General features: G+C 35.8%; 2 long non-coding RNA genes across 3 annotated transcripts in view; both read left to right on the forward strand.

Annotated features, from left to right (window-relative positions):
• LOC149691872 (uncharacterized) overlaps positions 1 to 16,038 on the forward strand; it is a 69,554-nt gene that overhangs the window by 44,448 nt on the left and 9,068 nt on the right. The window lies entirely within an intron of this gene.
• Positions 4,472 to 7,253, forward strand: LOC149691873 (uncharacterized). 2 transcript variants are annotated; one of them, XR_016383515.1, is made up of 4 exons: positions 4,472 to 5,057; positions 5,209 to 5,596; positions 5,643 to 5,776; positions 5,846 to 7,253. It is a non-coding gene; the product is annotated as an uncharacterized LOC149691873 (long non-coding RNA). The 2 variants fall into 2 exon arrangements; XR_016383514.1 differs by having other exon boundaries at positions 5,209 to 5,374; positions 5,658 to 5,776.

Raw genomic sequence — 16,038 nt, forward strand, 5'->3', positions numbered from 1 at the left:
ATCATACGGTATAAAGGCGCTTTTTCAATCAAGATTTTCTTGATCAGTTCATGCGGATTATTTTGAATTTGAAGCTCCAACCTCCAACCAATCGCGTAACGCCTTGCCTATTGTTGTTTATAAAATTCTCGTGGTACGTCGCTCAATATGTCGAATGAAATTTAGCGCGAGATTTGATAAAATTGCGCGCGTTGTGACTGACAATTGTGGCAAGTGTTATACATAGTTTACACGCAAGGAGGATTCATACCATTTGCACAAGGAGACCAGGCAACCTAGAGCGTAAAATAGCAGACGATTTTACGCTCTAAGTCGTCTGGTCTCCTTGTGTTAATGGTAGGAATCCTCCATGCCTTTAAACTATGTATAGCACGTGCCACAACATGAATTTTTTTAACAAGAAGGAAAGTCGATACGCGATTGGTCGATGGTGTTAATTGAAAATTATCTCTATGAAATCTCAAAATAATTTCAATTTTATTTTAAAATAATTCTGTGGAGGTATTTTCTGGATGTTTTACTAAGTGCAGATAGGTCTTATAATTATAGCAGAAGAATCGATAAAAAATCACTCGGTTTTACCAGGAGCAGATGACAAAGGAGTCTCGGACGCTAGCTTCCATAACGTAGAGGGCAATGGGATCCGCGAACGTCACGGTTATTAACGAAAATCATTACGCCAGTGCCACCTCTCGTAGGAAATTTGAGCTTTATTTTCCAACCAATAGCGTGGCTGCAAAGTCTCGAAAGAAGATCTGGGAAATCGCGTCTGGAGCCTCTCTTTAAAATTACGTATCGTCTGCTTATAAGTAGCCTAGGCTTAACGAGTATTAGAGTTAAAAAATGGATTTCAACGGCTTTTTAATCTTTTTTTTTAGACTAAAAATTGATAATGAAAAGCCCAGCGAGTAACGTATGTACATTATTAAAAAACTAAAATGTGTTTCAGTTATTTATTTCTAAATTTCTTCTTGAATTAAATGATAGCTACAAGAGGTTGGGAAAAGAAATCACTCACGATCTTTTAAAGCCCAAAAAAGTAAGAGACAGTGATTTCGTTTCCAACCTCTTGTAGCAGTCAATTAATTCAAAAGAAATACGGAATATTTTGGCCCTAAAACACATATATAACGTTGTGTTTCGGCATCTTTTAAAACCTTGCTTTTATCTTTTGAAAACCCGACCCCAATCATTCCAGTGGGCACAAATTGTTAATTAAGCCTTACCTGGGTTTCTCTGCTAGTTTGGACTTAATTTGACTATTTAGTAGGTTTAAAGTCACAAAATGTAGTCTTATCTTTTATCTTAATACCAACGGTTACAGCTGTTTGAATAAAGTAATTATATTGTGTATATTTATGTCGCGATCGGATAAGACGAACCTCAGTAGCCACCGTTACTCCGTTATTACTAAAACATTCCCAGCAGACTTTGGTGCCAGATATAATCCACCAAAAGCATCGTCTGCTATAATGTCTGATAGCGCCTCTATGGCAAACGATACCGCTACAGCTGTGACGTACGCGGGTGCCATTGCCCTCTATATTGTGGAAGCTAGCGTCCGAGACTCCTTTGTCATCTGCTCCTGGTTTTACTTTTCACCCTCCCTTTAAGGAAAGAGGCATTTCTTTAAAATTTGGCGGACGTTGTGCTGTTTGAAAGACGATGGCGCGTGAGGAAAGGCGCGGTTTGCTTTGGTTTCCATAAAAAGAGGTCGACTAATATACTTGGAAATTATTTATTTATGTGTCCTTATTTTTAGTTATTACTTCGGGTTTTTTTTTTCCAACTTGATTGGCAATGTCCGACACCTTGCAGCTCCTTATCGTTGAACCTTCCGCTCTGATTCTCTCCCAGGGACCCGGGCTATATAGAACTTCCCGCCAAAAGTTATACGCGCTCGTTTTCAATAAAACTCCTAAAGAGGGATAAAATTATTCACACCCCCTCCCCCCGTCTTCCTTCCTCACACTTCTTTATTTTTACCCGCGTTTGCGAAAAATTGAAAATTACCATTTTTAAAAGATTTAAAATACGTTGTGTTGAAATTCTTGCCCAATATAGTTTTTCCTTCCCAGGGTGACCACTCTTCCAATATTTCCTGTTTTTTCTCTCCCCTATATTTTTAAGTCCTTCCTATTTTCTCCTATATAGTTTCATGATATTTACTATATTGTCCTATATAGTTTCATGATATTTACTATATTGTCCTATAATTTCATGATATTTACTATATTGTCCTATAATTTCATGATATTTACTATATTGTCCTATAATTTCATGATATTTACTATATTGTCCTATAATTTCATGATATTTACTATATTGTCCTATAATTTCATGATATTTACTATATTGTCCTATAATTTCATGATATTTACTATATTGTCCTATAATTTCATGATATTTACTATTTTCTCCTATAATTTCATGATATTTACTATATTCTCCTATAATTTCATGATATTTACTATATTCTCCTATAATTTCATGATATTTACTATATTCTCCTATAATTTCATGATATTTACTATATTCTCCTATAATTTCATGATATTTACTATATTCTCCTATAATTTCATGATATTTACTATATTCTCCTATAATTTCATGATATTTACTACATTTGCTATATTCTCCTATAATTTCATGATATTCACTATATTCTCCTATAATTTCATGATATTTACTATATTCTCCTATAATTTCATGATAATTCCTTTATTTTCCTCTAATATCATGACAATTCCTATATTCTCCTATAATTTGAACTCGATATGGTTTTTATGGCCAAGTTCTCAAATTTTAGCCTATATTTTACACCAATTTCCTCATATATTTTTACTTCAATTTCCTCCTATATTTTCACACCTATTTCGTCCTATAATTTCACACCTATTTCCTTCTACATTATACCCCAACTTCCTCCTATATTTTACAAATTTCCAAATATATTTTACAACAATTTCCAAATATATTTTACAACAATTTCCTCCTAAATATATTATTTTACACCAATTTCCTCCTATATATTATTTTACACCAATTTCCTCCTATATATTATTTTACACCAATTTCCTCCTATATATTATTTTACACCAATTTCCTCTTATATTTTACACCAATCTCCTCTTATATTTTACGCCATTTTCCTCTTATATATTATTTTACAATAATTTCCTCCTACATATATTATTTTACACCAATTTCTTCCTATATATTATTTTACACCAGTTTCCTCCTATATATTATTTTACACCAATTTCCTCTTATATTTTACACCAATTTCATCTTATATTTTACACCAATCTCCTCTTATATTTTACACCAATTTCATCTTATATTTTACACCAATCTCCTCTTATATTTTAAGCCAATTTCATCTTATATTTTACACCATTTTCCTCTTATATTTTACACCAATTTCCTACTATATTTTACACCAATTTCCTCCTATATATCCCTATATTTCAAGGATAAATTCCCTACATTTCCTTCAAAAGGATTTACAATTTCCAGTGGTCACCCTGAATACGTTGTGTTGAAATTCAGGCCCAACATAGTTTGACCTTCCAAAAATATCTAGGATTTCTATTGATTTAAATCTAAAGTCAACCTTTTTCCGGGATCATTACATCAAAAACGTACAGTACAAGCGTTCTTTTCTTCAAATGCCAATTTGAAACTAATTATAGTTCAAAAACCATGAAACCAAATTCCCCAATACATTCGGGTATCTTTTCTGAAGTGTAGACCTCACTCGGAAAACATAAGTTGTCTAACTTGAAAGATATCCTCAAAACATAATGTAAAATAACCTTAGGGCATACGCAACTATCCGCGACTATTCAGGCCCTAACCCTAACCATGCCCACGAGATAAGGGGGTCCTTAGATTCGCGCCAAAGCGGAAGAAAGTCGAAGCGAGCGTCGTCGCTCTCGCGCCAAAACCAGCCGAAAATGCCCTTCAGCGGACCAAAATTTTATTCGCTTTACTCCCGTTAATACATGCAAAGGTTAAGGTATACTAATATATCCACTTCTTTCCCCCAATAAATCTCTATTAAATATTTCTCCACGAATACGAAATTCCAAGTCTAAGACGTTACTACAACGTAAGCCTAAAATCCACGTTAATATAGTTACATTGTCAACGTGCCTTTACCAACCTTTACACCGTAGGGCAAACTTATCTTGAGATGAAGAAAAAGCCTAGTCGAATTTATCGACTGTAATGCGTCTCATTCTGAGTATGCCATGAAATATATCTTTCAACCCTAACGTTATATCTTAGTTTATTATTGAATTTTCTTATTGAGATGGTCCTAGCTGTTTTCTTTTCTCTTCCGGAGCGCGCGCGCTAGGGTGGGTTTGGGTGGTAGGGGGGGGGGGAATTGATGTCCATTCGTCCCTGACTTTTTGCTTCAAGCTCTAAGGCTAAGCCTTGGTCTAGACATAGAGGATATAGAAATTCTACAGGGCCGGTAGGCCCTTGTAGATATGACATGACACCCTTCCGTAATGTTAAAAGAAAATTCACAGTTTTTAGGGTTAGCGTCCCATAGAAAAAGCATTAAAAAATTTTCGGTTTTTTAAGGCAATTGTGGCAGGCCATACGGAAAAAGTATAGCGAAGTTAGTTTTCGGAATACTCCTAAATTAACAAGCATTTCTTAAATGGGAAACTTACGTGTTTCGATTTTTAATTAATGAATTCTAATTTTTGTAATTTAACTAATTAAGATAGTACGTCAAAAAATTACTTTTGGGTCAGAAGTCAGCCTAACCTTATAGCGCGCTTAAACCTATTTCTTCATTTCGTTCTCGTTGACAACTAGAAGGGCCTAGGTTTGTGGGTGCTAACAAGTTACGTTGACAAATTTCAAATGTTGGGTTTCTTGCTGATTTTCCTAATTTCTTAGCAGTAGACCCTAACCAATTACTTTGGTATTTCATCCGAGCTTGAGCACCTTTATATGTATTTTCTAATTAACTGTAGCACCCTTAATAAGAAATACGTCGTTATCAGGTCAAATTTTCGTCTAGAAAAGTAATTCAGGTAAATAATTACAGTTAATAGAGGTTTTTATATCATTTAAAGTAAGCTTTTCGACGTTCTTTACGGCCAAGGCTTAAGTTTTAGTTTGTCTATGTAATATAGCGTTTATAGTGTCTTTCCTTTTAAAGATTATAAGAAAGCTTATTTCCAGCACTGTTTTGGATTGGAAATTTGGAATTACAAAAATACGCAGTCTGCTTCGATTCATGCTACAAATCCTAACCCTAGGGCCTAGGTTACCGTTTTACGCTACGTAACTTAATACTGTATTCATCATGACTGTTTGTTGGCGCTTCAACATTCTCATTTGAGGACAGGTATACTCGGTTTCATTATTTGTTAATCTCACTAAAATGCTACTAATTGTGAAGGTGTGTGATATAATTCCTGAAACTAAACCAATGTAGAGGACCAGATTATTCGTTAAAACAATTTTGATCCTATTGAATCAGTCATACTGTGATGTTAGTCATGTTACGTTATCATTTTATAAACTATTTGTTACCAACAGTCGATTGTTTAATTAATAAGTAACAGTGGTACTGGTTAATGCAGGAGGACAGTGTCGTTATATAATTTAATTAGTGAAATAATTTTCAGGTTTACAACACAGATTCTCTCAACGTAACCACGTTAGAAACGGAGGGTTACGTTGTTTGCTATTTCCACAGTCCACATTGCCGTTTCTTTATTGGTTTAAATTGCTATGAATTGTATAGGTATTTGATTTAATTACTGGTATTCAAGCTAAACTATAGAATAACATCATTCATTAACATATTGTATAGATAATCTTTACCACAAACCTAGCACAGGATAAAAATTGAACGCAATGTGTTGGAAATAATCAAAAACTCCTCTAAACATTAGAATTAAGGTGAATTAATTGTTGAAAGTCATTTTATAAGCTTAATGAGCACTGACGACAAGTTAATTTCAACGTAATTAAGTATAATTAACGTGAAATTAAACCCTAAATATACATTTTTTGGATGAAAACTCCGATAACTCTTAAATGATGTTCTTGATTAAGATTGTATCTACCCAAGCCGTTGGTAAAGCCCCATGTTTTCTCTTTCACACTCAATCTAATTTAAATTATCTCCAAAGTACCTTAATAGGCGCGAAATTCAAAAGTTTAGCGTAAAATGAGAATCGAAAACTCCACTAAAAATTGCAATTAAGGTGATGCATACATTTAAACTCATTTTATAACCTAAATGTACACTGCCAAAACACAATCCTACGTTAATTTTAACTCAATTTAATATAATTAACGTGAAATTAAACCAAAATATACATTTTTGGATAAAAGCTCAAATAACTTTTAAATAAACTGTTTAATTATGATTAAAACTACCCAAGCCATTGGTAAAGCCCAATATTTTCTATTTCACACTTAAGTTAATTTAAATTATCTTTAAAGTACATTAATTGCCGCGAAATTCAAAAGTTTAGGGTACCATAATGATGAATATATGGCAAAAATATTAAACTGCACTAAACATTGCAATTAGGGTAAAAAAATTCAAATAAATTTTAAGCTTAATCCACTCTCACGAACCACGCTCAAATTAAGATTAAAACCTCACAAGTTTTTCGTACAGCCACAGAGGTTTCCTATTTCACTTTCAAATTAATTTAAATGATCATTAAAATATATCAAAAGCGCATACTACTTGTATTATAAACTAAATCCACACTAGATTAACAAGATAAGCCGTTAAATTAAACTCGATCAAGTATAATTAATGTGAAATTAACCCAAAATACGAATGTTTTGGGTAAATTCATGGATACCTTATAATTAAACTAACAAATTAAAATTAAAACTACACTTATCTTTCACCCAGCCTCCACTTTCCTGTTTAATTCTTACGATTAATTAAATTGTCATTTAAAAGCATTTTTCCCCATTTTGAAAAGAGAGCCATTGAAAAGGAGCGATATTTAAAAGTTTTGGGGCAAAATAGTGATTGTTCCGCAAGAGTCAAACAGTCACGCCTCTAAAGTTTGCAGCTAGGGAGAATTTCTTGTTCAAACTCGTTTAATAAACAGAAATAAGACTAGTAAAAGAAGATAAGCCGTTAATTTCAACTTAATAACCATATTTAACGTGAAATTAATCGAAAACAATACGTTTTTTGGGTAACTTTAGATAAATCTTAACTGAAATAATAAAATAAGATCAAACTACGCGAGTTGTTCTTTCAGCCTAAATGTTTTCCTATTTAACACTAAAATTAATTACATTATCACTATAATACATTAATGGGCTCCAAATACAAAATTTTAGGGTAAGGAATGTGTCAAAATGAAACTTTTCCATTTAAATTTTAATTAGGCCTGTGCGAGTCCAGTTTTTTAGGGTTCGAGTCGAGTCTCGAGTCCTTAAAAAAGCTCTCATAGAATCTCGAGTCGAGTCTTTTAATTGGTATCGAGTCCTCGAGTCCTTAAGTCAGCTTAAGAACTAGGTTTCAAGTCCAGTGTCGAGTCCTGATAATTTATGGCAAGTATAATAATATAATATAATTTATGGCAAGTATAATTTAGTATGACATCTCCCGTTGGCAGTATTGGGGGTTTTACATATAGGAAGCTGTTGGTCTGATCTCGACCAGGCTTGGAAATAAGGTTTATTTCTGAACTAGTCCGCCGGACCAGTGACCCCTGATGTCTTAAATTTGAAACTGGTCCCGGAACCAGTGACCCTTCCCCTATTTATTTTTCTACTGGTCCCAGGACTTGTGGTCGTTTTCTCTTCTAAAAAAATCTCTCTCAGCTTAGGGTTGTATACACAACTGGACTCATGGAGTCAAAATTTATGTTAAAATGAAAATAATTAAAGAGGTCCCCATATAAATTTTTAATAAAAGTAGGAATTAATAAACTAGTCATTGGGACCAGTGACCCTCACGTTTTGAATAAAAAAAGTGGTCCAAGCTATTAATAAACTGGTTTTTGACCTGTTAACCTGTCTTATTTCCTAGCCTGGATCTCGACAACACTGTCCATATTTCAAATACCGTCGTTTTTAAACTTCTTTAATAAATAAAGTACAACATTATTTGCTTATCGAAATCAATGTTTTTGAATATAAGTTAAATGTAATTAACGATACTTAAGTACTTCTTTAAGCAATTAGAAATAGATCAACCCCAAATGTATGACGGTAAAGCAAAAATAAAATTATTCAAATTTTAATTACAAAAAGACTGAAGTGACAGATATTATAAAAAAACGTCTTGGTTTGGACCAAGGCCGAAAAAAACAAACGATATGTGTGAGGTTTATCATTTGACTGAAGTTTCAGATATTGCAATTGTTTTAGTTATTTTTATCCATTTAATCCTTAATCAATATTAAATTCAATCAAATGATTTTACTGTTAATCGATCTAGTCCCTCTAAATTAATTGAAAAAATTACATATCTACGCTTTTTCAAGAACAATTACATTTTCCGAAAACATTTTATCATGAAATTAATTATTTTGAAGGGATTTCGTGTCGTTGCTCACTAACTTGTAAGCACCTTGACGGGCATAGTTTTAATTGTTGCTGGCTTAACAAATTTTCAAGTTTGCACCAAAAAAGTTTAAATCTGTAGTAAGTTTCTGAGAAGACTGATTTTAGAGAAAATATGATAAAGAACTTTTTTTCTCAAACTAATGTCGTCTTCTTGAGACAAAGCAACAATGCTTATCCTGTGTGGTTTCGTTTAGTAGGTGGCTCTCTGTAGCACAGGAAAAATATGATATCGGTATAAATATAACCAGCAGTAAGATAAGGGACTAGAATTAAAGTGCCCTAGCATTGGTAATAGAGCCTAGCACTAGTGAACAAATTTGACGATTTTATGCCGCTTCCATCACCAAGTGAAGAGTTTGGTTACCTCGTTACTTCTAGTCCCTTATCTTACTTCTGATATAACCAAAGGTAAGGGTAAAGATTACATAAAAAGAAATACTTCTCAGTACCAATGACTTGTTATATTCATTTCATGCGGAAATAATATGGGTATACACATTATTCATTACCAGTTATGCGAAGGTCACACTTTACTCCGACCCCCCTTCCTCTATTTTCCCAATATAAAAATTTTTAAAAGCAACAGTGGTTCAAGTGTATGGGTCATCTGAGCCGTCGCAACACACTCAGCCAATAATACCATATAGTTCGAAACCTTTTCACATTAGTGACTCTCCGGACTTGCCCGCCAACCTTAATAACCTAAAACTATAAAACATTCCTGTACATGAATGATTATGGTTGTGGCTTGTCACTCACTAGCGCCTGAAGGACCGATCACTCAGTGTAATTTGTGTACATTTGTAAGTAAGTAGACCATTTTAGAAATTACATACAGAAAAACTAAAACACAAGGGTGATGCCGCCATTGGGGTCTTCTCTCTCTCGCCTAGAAGCACCGCTATAGGCAGAGCGAATTGACTCCGTCTGGCGGTGACCCTTGGTGCGAGGGATAATACCCCAATGGTGGCCTCGCCCCTGTGTGTTTTCCGAAATGGTCTTTAAGCGTGCTAAAATGATTACGCGTAATACGTAACCGGTGTACAAGTAGCGCCAACAATGTAGAAAGGGGTGGTGACGTTTCAAATGAAGACTGAGTTATGACCAAGAAATTCTAAAGCACGGAGAGGAAAATTGCAGTGCAATGTTTTCTTCATAGAGGCGACAATAGAAATGTAGCATTTCGATTAAATTTTTACATTTTCCTTTCGAATTATGTCAAAGTTCGCTTGCTCTTTTTAGAAAGTCAATAGAATATTTCAAATATTCTATGTTGATAGCTCAACACGTACTCCCTTCAAAATAATTAATTTCATGATAAAATGTTTTCGGAAAATGTAATTGTTCTTGAAAAAGCGTAGATATGTAATTTTTTCAATTAATTTAGAGGGACTAGATCGATTAACAGTAAAATCATTTGATTGAATTTAATATTGATTAAGGATTAAATGGATAAAAATAACTAAAACAATTGCAATATCTGAAACTTCAGTCAAATGATAAACCTCACACATATCGTTTGTTTTTTTCGGCCTTGGTCCAAACCAAGACGTTTTTTTATAATAGAGGAGTAGGCATGCACTTGTTGTATTCAGTTATAGTTGAAGGTTTTGGAGTACTCGGTACATGGTTGGTTTCTTGGTTGACACGTGGGTTACCTTTGTCTAAATAACACTAACTCAAAGCCTCTATAGACGATATTCAGTAAAACGGACGGCATTTCCCGAAAACAATATATATATGTCTTGTACAGAAGGCATTCAACCACTTGGCGAGATATTTTTCCCTTGTTTATTGGTAAAGGCAGGGATAGATTTAATTTTAGAAGCAGGAATGGAGAACAGAGTAGTCTGGGCGCGCGTCAAAGTCCCGGACTCCCTTCCACGGGACGGAGGGGTATGAGAGAAGAGGCGGGTCATAGCGACATAGGTTATAAGGAATTACGTATTTTTCGCCGTCCCCGTCAGCAACGTCATCAAGACGTAGTTTAAGTGAGCCAATAAGATAATTTCAACTTTTCGTTACGTGTTGGAGGGAGGAGCTCCATACTGGGCTATGAATCGGACTGAAGTAAATATTAACCGTTCTCCATTCTTACTTCTAAAATTAAATCTATCCCTGGTAAAGGCTAAGTGTCTACTCCTCTACTGTATACCCTCTATGGTCTAGACTTCAGGTTGGCTGGTTACCACACTGCGTCAAAGATAGTGTGTCAAAAACCAAGGCTTGGGAATAAAGGAAAGTCTACCCTTGTACTTTGTGTGAGGTTAAGTTGACGCAATATGTGAAGAGGCGCGTAACAAGAAAGGATTTTCATCCCTTTCCCTCGCAACTTAAGAAGCCGGAGAAGCTGCTGGATTGATCCAAGAAACTCAAAAGATCGTCATCAAATCTATATAGCCAGCCAGCGCGTTGGCCGTTACTCTTAGCTTGAAGTTTCTTATTTTATTTCTTTTCCCCTTTTCAACTTTTTTTTTGTTGAGTCTTTGACTTACTCCGCGCATCATTCTTCTTCGTATCAGTCATGCGTGTATTTCGCGCGCGTTTGAGCCACATGTGGTGGTGGATGGGTGGTTGCTTGGGTGGCTGCGCGTGTCCTTTTTATGTCATAAGTGAAGTAATACTTTCTAAGCAATTGAAAGATGAATGTTCTTAGAGGCTAAATATGAAAATTAACAAACAATACGCAACGAGATTGTCATCGCAAATGTTGGGTGGGGACAGTAAACCAAAACAATTCACATTAAAATCGGGTAAGAAGAAATGTGCGCATGCTTGAATTTGGGTTATACCACAAGTGTATAATACTTCTCTTCGAGAGAAGTGTACGAAAAGCTGCCTGGGTAATTGTAACATGATTCTTCCCAAATATCAGAACATTTATTAAAGCAATGTTACTAAACCGAATCACATACGCGATAAATAGTTCCCTTATCATTACTCCATTAGCGCTAAACTATTTGCCAAGACGTGCTTGACTGCTTGTAGATTTTTGTCCCGCGTCAAGACAATCAAGGTTTGTGGGTTGATTGCTGAGGATTTGGTACCAACAAACAGTTATAGAAATCACCCTGCACGGTGCGATTATTCCCATCTGAAGTTTGATTAGCAGGAGAGCAAACAAAAAGGTGCGCATGAGCCTGGGAGTAATCATGTTACAAAATTAGATGTATTAAGAGGATACAGAGTGTCGACAATCCTTCTATTATTCCCTTGCAGTAAAAGCAATTTCCTCCCAGTCTTACTTGCCTAACAAGGGTGCAATTTTCCAGGGGTAATGTCTGCGTCCAGCGTTTGTAAATTAAAAGCTAATAGTTAATTAGTTACACAGAATTATTTGTTAATCCCCTTCTGGTAACACTGAATTAGACTTTCCGATTTTAGTTCATTTTGGGGATAGAGTCAAAAATTTGGGATTCAAAATCGGAGAGAGGGGGAGATACTCTTCGAAGGAAAAAAAGAGATATTTGACATTCCCAAGCAATGATTTTACTCCCTCGAAAAAGCTACACACACAGAGAGAGCTCTCTCCTGCCTACGCTTTTGATAAACATGAGGGCGAAATCGCAACTTGTAGATCTTCGTTCGACTATTTACCGTATATTGACTCCGAAGTTTTCTGTTGATTTTTTATTTTTGGATTTTTTTGGTAAAGGTCACAAGCAATCTGTTGTTTTCGCTTCAGTTATTGAATTACAAAATTCTCTTTTCAAACTTCGTTTCGTTTTTCAAGATCCAGGCTTCAAATAGTTATTAACTTCTTTGTTGACTTCGAGTTTAGGGAATAAAAATTAAGCTACGACAGCTGGTCACGGAAAATTACTTTTTAAAGTGTTAGAGAAACGTATAGGGAATTTTAAAATGAAATATCTGTGGCAATATAGTTAAAGTTATGACTGACTGACTGACTGACTGACTAATTGATAATGAACGACTATAGCCTCAACCATTCTTTAATGGCTAGTTCTATGTGTCATATTAGCTATGAGAAAGAACAGTATGACGGTTAATGACTAAAGTGCACTTGATATTACATCATTTTGCATAATCTCGAGTAAAAATCTTACAGTCCCTATTGAATTTTCCGCCATTGGTTTTAGAATAATTAAGATGTTCCACTGCGAACCGCGCGGGCCACGAATGGGGAGGGATGTAACGTCTTTAGGAACCTTTTAAAACGAAATGTCATACACGTACTCTCTCAAAAGTAATTAATGTAATAATAAAATGTTTTCGCGGAATGGAATTGTGGTCGAAAAGCCAAGATAAGTAAATTTTTGAAATTGATTACCAGTTTCAATTAAAAAGAAAAATTAATATCTGATCCTTCAGTCAAGTGATAACCTCAGTCTTATCGATACTTGGTTCTATAATCACGACATTTTCGATTAATTAGCTTTTGGGGTTCATCTTTTGAAATGGCTGCCCGAAAAGTAACAAAAGTGTACTGAAGGGGCAACGTCGGGACCCTTTATAGACCATTTCAATGCAACTAAAGGGTATGACATATGGCAAAACTTTGCCTTCCTTTATGGCGTCTGCGCTGTAGTCATTTTGTGTCATAAGAGTGCGCAGAGACGGATGGCAATGTATCAGCCCATTTGTAAAACCCGATGCTGAGGCTTGCCTACCACATTTTTTTACATCGAAAAAGTCTATTACTAGGCCTAGTCGTGTATAAGATTTCCTTAAAATTTAAATGGCTTTTTAACAATCGTAACTAAACGATTCGTAAAAACGAAAAACCAAAAAAAAACAAAAAGAAAAAAAGATTCAAATAATATTTGTCGCGGTTGCTTCTGAGTTATTTTGTACTTATGCCAAGTTGAAAAGTTATTTATACTATTATAATGCAACAAATCCTTCCCCCATCCCCCCCTTGACAACGTCATGCTCGTGTCACATCCTCTTAGCCTCGTCATTCGGAAGAGTTGATGGAAATTCTTTTCTTCCTTTCGCCCATGAGAGAGAGTATTTCATATTTAGATCGTTTACCGAAATGGAATCAATATCGAGCACGGTTCAAAACGTACTTTAAAATCGACTCGTAAACCTATATAAGCCTTTATCTTTATTACATCCATTTTAACTGACAATCGCCGATGGGAGAGAAAAAAAAGAATCTTTTTGAGGAAGAGTATTTGGATTTGCGCTCGATCGACACCTGGTTCGAGTTGAAGACGAACTAGCGCTTTGCCAAAAATACTACTTCCAAGTTCTTATACTTTTCAAAAGTATTTGGCCCCGATCCTCCCCCGACTATTGGTAAAGGAATGCCTACCCTTTCTCTGGAAGGGACATATATTAAAATGGAAATACATTCTTGTCGCAACTAGGATGGATTTCATGGAGAGTGATGCTATATTTCTACAGGCTGTTCCAAGAAAGGGGATTGTGAAGGTAGGACCGACGACGTACAGTGGAATGGTTTTTTTCTCTGCAGGCGATTTTTTGAGTCGAAAATGTAACTTCTGTGTGAGATTTTGGCCTAATTGCAACCGTTTACGAGTTTGATTGAGTGTTTTACTGATTTCCCTTAATTATAATCAGTTTCTTACTTAAATTTAAGCTGTCACCCGTAAAAAACTCTAATAATATATTGTTTAGGCTGACCCTTAGGTCAAAATGTCATTGGATATTTTTGACTCAAAAGCGCCCATAGAACCCGCTGTACTTAGGTCCTACCACCCTTGATACAACCCGCTTTACTTCCGTCCCACCACTCTTCGTAGAATCCGCTATACTTAGGTCCTATCGTACCCTTCGTAGAATCCGCTATACTTCGGTCCTACCATCCTAGAACACGCTATACTTAGATCCTACCACCCTTGATAGAACCCGCTTTATTCGACCCTACCATCCTTGATGGAACCCGCTATTCTTTGGTCCTACCACCCTTGATAGAACCCGCTATTCTTCGGTCCTACCACCCTTCGTAGAACCCGCTATACTTCGGTCTTACCACCCTTGATAGAACCCGCTATACTTCGGTCCTACCACCCTTCGTAGAACCCGCTATACTTCGGTCTTACCACCCTTGATAGAACCCGCATACTTGGGTTCTACCACTTTTGATAGAACCCGCTATACTTCTGTCCTACCACCCTTGATAGAACCCGCTATATTTCGATCCTACCACCCTTCGTAGAACCCGCTATACTTCGGTCTTACCACCCTTAATAGAACCCGCTATACTTCGGTCCTACCACCCTTGATACAACCCGCTATTATTCAACCCTACTACCCTTGATGGAACCCGCTGATCTTGGGTTCTACTACCCTTGATAGGTTTTTTGTCCAGCTTACTTATTATCGTTACGCAACTTGTGAAAATATAAGGTATCTTAAAAGCCTTCACGGTAAATTAAATTACGAAGACTGATAAGCCAAGAGATCTAATTCTTCCCTTATATTTAGTTTACTTTGATGTCAGCTAAGCGTGTTCTTTTATAGGCACCCATAAAAGATGCGCTATAGCTATTACACATCAGTATATATCACCTCACTCACCTCGAGTTGTGGGTGAGATAAAGGCTCGGTTATTGGAAAGGGGTTATTTTTAGCGGCGCCTGTTGCTGATAGAAAAGTCTCCCCCTTCGTTGATTACTCCCTAGTCTAACCTATAACTACGTAAATTTCAAAGAAATCCGCGTGGAATGTTTCCATATGGTTTTTGCGGGAAAGAAAAAAAAAGAATATCCACGTGTTTCAAAGCGCGCGCTTCTGATAATTATTTTCGCGCGAAAAATTGTTGTATAGGCCTAGAAATTTTTATTCTAGCGCTATTTTAACCCCATAACTACATGTAGGCCTATACGTATCTTCTAAAGAAATCTGCAGGGAATGTTTCCATATGGCCTGCAACAGTATTTTCGCGGGAAAAATAGTCCACGTGCTTTATGCAAAAGCTCGCGCCTGTCATAATAATTTTCGCGCGAAATTGTTCTATATACAACTGCGCGTGATTTTATTTTTTTATGCGAGAATGTCTAGGCCTAATTTATCAAATTCGACCTCGTTAGGCTTAGCGAATTCTCCATTGCGTTGTAACACCCCGGTAAATAGTGTAAGACTATCGGACGTTGGAAATATTCATTATCTACGTAAAATGGCTTCGAATGAATACAATTTGAAATCGAATGGAGATAAAACTGGATTAGACTTAATGAAAAGTGCTGATGACGAAGAAATGGAATGGAGAAATCTCACCGGAAACGTTGTTAGACGTCTCTTCTATACGCCACCGACTAAGGAATCAATCGGCATGGATAACCATGGTCTCCAAGAGCCCGAAGCTATGGATACAACTATTTCCGAAGTTCGTTCTAAAGTGTCTTTCGAAGATCAAGTCGAATTTATTGAAAATGAAACAGACTCAGATGAGGAATTGTTTCTCAACAAAAAACCTCTTCTGGGAAGAAAACCAACTCCCAAGAGAGAGTTCGGCGTCAG

The sequence above is a fragment of the Phalangium opilio genome, unplaced genomic scaffold (genome assembly GCF_054372755.1).
Source record: "Phalangium opilio isolate 3A_F unplaced genomic scaffold, DU_Popi_V2 ptg000025l_1, whole genome shotgun sequence".
Lineage (NCBI taxonomy): Eukaryota > Metazoa > Arthropoda > Arachnida > Opiliones > Phalangiidae > Phalangium > Phalangium opilio.